The sequence below is a fragment of the Carlito syrichta genome, unplaced genomic scaffold (genome assembly GCF_000164805.1).
Source record: "Carlito syrichta isolate Samal-C Ts95f unplaced genomic scaffold, Tarsius_syrichta-2.0.1 Scaffold308771, whole genome shotgun sequence".
NCBI classification, from domain to species: Eukaryota; Metazoa; Chordata; class Mammalia; order Primates; family Tarsiidae; genus Carlito; species Carlito syrichta.
The window spans coordinates 139,771-145,770 of record NW_007252867.1 but is presented as its reverse complement, the minus strand read 5'-3'; the positions used below and the strand labels follow the sequence as shown (position 1 = coordinate 145,770).

Sequence of the window (6,000 nt, the reverse complement as noted above, 5' to 3'; positions counted from 1 at the left end):
GCTCCCCGGTGGCCGGGCCGAGCCGCGCCGCGGGCCGGGGCCCGTTTTTCTTATCTGAGTTATATTTATTAACTTTTCCTAATTATACTATCAATATCTATTCGTGGCAGAAATTTCAACAACTACAGGAAATAAAAATCACCTAGGATACTTCCATCGTTAATAATTTGGCATGTTTCCAAGCAATCTGAGTCCATCTTTCTTGAATAAAGTCCTTGGAACATTTCAGGTTCAGCCCTGTCAAGAAATCCTTACTCAGAAAATCAGAGATCATCTTTCCATTTGTGTTTTATTAAGTGCTTCACCCAGCACAATTCATTAGAGCCAAGAGCAAACAGTGAGACATGGGCCTCTCCCTTCTAGTTGCTGTCTTCCGCTCTTTATGAAAGACTTCCTGGTATCCCACATCCAGTTAAACAAATCCAAATTCCTAGTCAGGATCTTAATGATTCATTTGTTATTCATATGTTTATGACACATCAATGCCTTGACCATTTTTTTAAAGTTGTAAATCAGTATTTGCCTTTCCCAAGTCAGAATTCATATTGCTATTATAAATCACACTGGAATACAAAAGAGACCAATTATTTAGCCTGTCCCATCCTTGGAGAAGAGCGAGGTAAGGATAAGCTGAATGCTATTGCTTAGTTGTTGTTATTGGGCATGCTTTGAATGATGAGAAAACGTGCAGATTTTTTTTTTCTCACCATTGGTCATTCTGAATCTCACCCACAACTCAGGAAAATCAGCTTTAGTGATGAGATAAATCAATAAATCAATGCTCATAGTGCTGGTACATTACAGGTGGGTTCCCTTCTTTATTGAGCTAAAGAAGACTCTAAAAGTCATGGGGGCAACACCTTATGAGCCTGAAAAGGAAGCTGTCCATTTTTTCTGAAGAGATCAGCACGTCCTCCCTTCACCCCACACCACCATTGTCCTCGCTATGAAGAAAACGACATGAAAACCATTGAAGGCCCAGGTCAGACACTAGAGTGTGGTACCTCCAAGGTCTTCAGTACTGTAGGGTAAACACTAAACAAATCTGACTCAGTGACCCCTCACTCTCTAGCCTCTTCATCTTTCTTTGTCTATTAGCACAATTTTTCTTCAGGCAGATTCCAGTATAGCTGAACCGTGTGGATCACTGTCTCATTCCATCCTATTTCTTTGAGTATAATTCTGATCCCATCGTTCGGAACTGGATATCCCAGAACTGGAATAAAGAATGGGCTGCCTAAACATCAGCCTGATATAACGCACATTAAAACAGTTCTGGAGTAAATGAGAAATATAACGCCAGTAACTCAGATTTCCAGAACTAGCCCCAGTATAATTGATAAAATGTCTGGTCCCACTTCCTCTCAAGTAGAAAGTAGCTTTGAGTGAGAGGAAAAGTACTCCCTGCTGGTGCCATCCCATGTTCCTTGAGTATAGTCATGTGCTCATGTGCTGCATAATGATGCTTCAAAGATATAAGACAGTGACCTCATAAGGTTATAGGAGCTGTCCTATACAGGTGTCACATTTTCATCTTTTACACATTATTCTTGCTGTATCTTTTTTATGTTGAGAGACACAAATACCTACCATTGTGTTGCAATTGTCTACAATATTGAGCAGAGTCATATGCTGTGCAGGTTTGCAGCCTAGGAGCAACAGGCTACACCACCTAGCCCAGATGTGTAGTTGGTTGTACTATCTAGGTTTGTGTAAGAACACTTTATGATGTTTGCACCATGACAAAATTGCCTAGCGACACATTTTTCAGAATATATCCCCATCATCAAGTGACCATGCCTGCATTTTTGTGACATGTAAAGTTTACGTGGTCCAAGAATCTGTCACTAACACTGAAATTAGCCATCAGGCAAGACTAGACTAACAGGAACCTGGAAGTTGATGAAATTCCAGAGTTAAATAAGATGTAACATCTTGCATTTATTTGAAAGAAGAAATAAATCTTAAGTTCTAAAATGTACCACCAAAGAATTTGTTTTAACTTTCTTATTTTTTTTTAACTTTTAAAATTGTTTTATTTTAAAATTGTGGGGTACATTTCAGGGTTAGGCATACAAATATTCACTGTACAGATACCTTTGTTGATGAGGTGTGCCCCTCTTCCCCAGGAAGATTTCCACTACTGTCAATCCCACCTTCCTGCCACCCCTCCCCTCCACAGTTTCCCACTATAGTCAATCCTTTTCTTACAGTATTGTGGTGGTTGTTCAAAGCCCATTTATGTGTTGCCTCTATCAATAGAGAATATGTGATACTCAGTTCTTTGTTTCTATGAAAGTTCACTCAGTATTATAGACTCTAATTCCATCCAGGTTGCTGCGAAGTTCATGATTTTGTTCTTCTTTATGGCTGTGTAATATTCCATTGTGTATATGTACCACATTTTTTAATCCAGTCCTCTATTGATGGGCAGCACGGTTGGTTCCATGTTCTTGCTATTGTGAACAATGCTGCGATAAACATATGTGTGCAGGTATTAGTTTTGGAAGTCCTAGCTAGAGCAATCAGAGAAGAGAAGGCGATTCGGGGTATCCAATAGGAAAAGAGGAAGTCAAGCGATTTCTCTTTGCAGATGACATGATTCTCTACCTTGAAAATCCAGGAGAATCTGTCAAAAAACCTCCTTGCACTGATAAAGGACTTTTGCAAAGTCTCAGGGTGTAAAATAAACGTGCAAAAGACAATCGCATTTCTATACACCAATAATAAACAGAAACCCAAATAAAAAGCACAATTCCATTCACAATAGCCACACAAAAAAAGAAATACCTTGGCATCTGCCTAACCAGAGATGTGAAAGACCTTTAAAATGTTTTTGCTTTCAAAAGGTAAAAGAAGAGAAGAAAAGATGCAGAGACAAGTGGGAAACAATAGTTTCTAAACATGAACAAGACTCTCTTCAAATCCTTGTGTTGCCTCTATCAATAGAGAACTGCTTATAGGCTCCACTGGAAAAGCTGAGGTATGAAAGATAACTTTAAACATGTAAGAATTATTAAATATTTAAATGCCATTGCCATGAAGGGGCCCTGAAGTAGTAACTTGCCTAAGGTACCTTCAGGTCTCACTCTAGCTTTCTCTGATCTGTTCTCTGACACATGCTCACATGTCCTTTCTCAACTTGCATTTGTGAATGCTTAATTCTACAAGTAAAATTTCTGCAGTCAAATCACTGGGTCAGATCATTGCTCTGCCACTTTCTTTCTTTTTCTGTTTAGATAGCAGGATTTATTAAAAGAACAGAAAAGCTCCCACAGTGGGAGGGGACCCAAGGGGGTTGCCCGGCTCTGCCACTTTCTACTTAGATGACTTCTGCTAAATTTTCTAACCTCTGCATGCCTGTCTCAACATCTGTCAAAGCTGATACTCATAGTACTACCTCATATGGTGATGGTGATGACCGAATACTCTAAAACATGTCAAGTGCCTAGAAGAATTCCTGGGAAGTAGAAGCCACTCAATAAATTATAATGTGAGTGGTTATGATAACTTGGATAATGATACAAGGACTTGATATTGTTTCAATTGTTTAGGTTTTGCTTTTTAAAAATATCATTATTGAGATATAATTGAAATACAACAAACTGCACATATTTAAGTTATTCAGTTTGAGGTTTGACGTACATACCCACCCCAAACACCATCACCACGATCAAGACAGGGAACCTAGTCAACATGCCCAAGTCCTTCCATATGTCCCTTTGTAGTCTCCTTCCTCCTATCCAAATTGTTAACTCTGCCTCCCAAACCAGCCCCTACTACTCTGATTTCTGTAACTCTTAACATATTTGCATGTTTAAAAAATGTTACATAAATTCAATCATAGAGCATGTATTCTTTTTTGTCTGGTGTCTTTCACAAGCATCAATAGTTTATTCCTTTTTAATTGTTGAATGAGATTTCATTGCATGGGTATGTCATCATTTGTTTATTCATTCACCTGTGGAAATTCAGGTTGTTTCTAGATTTCAGCTGTTATAAATAAGACTGCTATGAACATTTTGGTTCAACTTATTGGATAGAAGCATGTTCTCATTTCACTTGGGTAAATACTTAGTGATGAAATGGTTGGCTGTCAGGGTGGGCATATACGGTTAACTTTCTAAGAAACTGCCAGACTGTTTTCCAAAGTGGTTGTTCCATCTTACATTCTCCAGTAATATATGAGAATTTCAATTCCTTCACATCTTCACCAAATCTTGGTACAGTCAGACTTTTAAAAATTGTAGCCATTCTTCAAAGTATGTGTTTGTATCTCATTGTGGATTTAATTTCCATTTTCCTAATGATGTTGAGCATATTGTCATGTACCTATTTGCCATCTGTATATCTTCTTTGGTAGAGTGTCTGTTCAAATCTTTTGCTCATTTTTTAAATTGTAAAGTTGTTAATCTGATGAGATTTTGAGTTCTTTATACATTCTAGACACAAGTTCCTTATTTGACATATAATTTGCAAAAATTGTTCTTCCTGTAGGTGGTCCATCTTTTCATTCTCCTAACAGTGTCTTTCAAAATGCAGAAAGTTTTAATTTGGATAAATTCCAACTTATCAATATTTTATTTTATGAATCATCCTTTTGGTGTTCTATGCACATGTAAGATATTATCATTTTGAGAAGCCAGAGATTGCATGGGAGCTATCATACTATTTTGCAAGTCCTTGTACACTTTAAACTATAGTTGAGCACCACATAACACCTTTAGGTCAATAATGGACTGCATATGCAACCATTATCTCACAAGTTTTAATACCATGCATTTACTGTACTTTTTCTATCTTTAGATATGCTTAGATACACAAATACTTAACCATGGTGTACAATTGCCTACAGTACTCAATACAGTCACATGTTGTATGGATCTGTGGCCTAGGAGCAATGGGCTATATCATATAGCCTAGATGTGTAGAGGCCTACACAGGTTTAAGTACATGCTAAGTTCATACAATGGCAAAATCCCCTAACAGCACATTTCTCAGAATGTATACCAGTCATTAAGTGACTAATAACTATATTTCAAAATAAAGAGGTTTTTTTTTTTAAAAAAAATTACAGCCTAAGCACTACTATACTTTGGGAAATTTATCCTATTCATGGAGTGAAGTAGACAAGAAGTTGAGCTCTCATTCTAGTTGACTAACCAACTACCATTTTAATGAGGCTATTAAAAAATATACATATAAGTTCCTCAGACACTATGGCAACCAAATATGGGCATTTGACAGCATTCTATCCACTAAAAATATGCCAGTGAAGGTACAGGTGCCAGTTCTTTCCCTTCTGCCTTCTTCCTGCCAGGGCTATGAACATGATCTAGAGATCAAGCAGTCATTTAGTGACTATAAGGATAAAAACTCCAGGCTAAGAATAGTAAAGCTAAAGGAGTCTTTTGCTATATACATATATACATAGGGTGTGTGTATATACACACACATACACACACACACACACACTTTAAGGGAAAAAACTGTATTAAAATTGCAATACTCAATGTATACCAATAACAAAAGGTGAATACAAGTCACATTTGACTTCTGTCATTACAAGAGGAGCTCAAAGTCCAGACCCTTCGATTACTGCAAACTAAAAGTAATACATAGATAACATCTTTCAAAATGTGCATACCCCCAGTGTGTGTGTGTGTGTGTGTGTGTGTATCTACCCCTAACACACATGTATATACATAACACGCATCTGAAGTTGTTTTGTGGCAAAAATAAATCTGTATCCATTTAAACCACTATGGTTTAGGTTAATCCAAATGTCATCTCTACAAGGAGAAACATTTATTTTCTCCTGAGACAGAGGGGATCACCGACAGAGGGACGCTGTGCCATGCAGACCACGAGTGCCATTAGCCAGAGAGGCAGCTCCCTGAACGTGTGACGAGGAGACTGGAAGAAGGTAAGACCACGATGAAGTGGGGTTTACCACAAGTAAGGCAAGAACTCAGGACCTCTCTGATGTATCTGGGTACA

At 37.8% G+C, this 6,000-nt stretch overlaps 1 pseudogene; it reads right to left on the bottom strand.

Annotated features, from left to right (window-relative positions):
* The window catches only part of LOC103268126, a 36,103-nt pseudogene that overhangs the window by 973 nt on the left and 29,130 nt on the right, over positions 1 to 6,000 (bottom strand).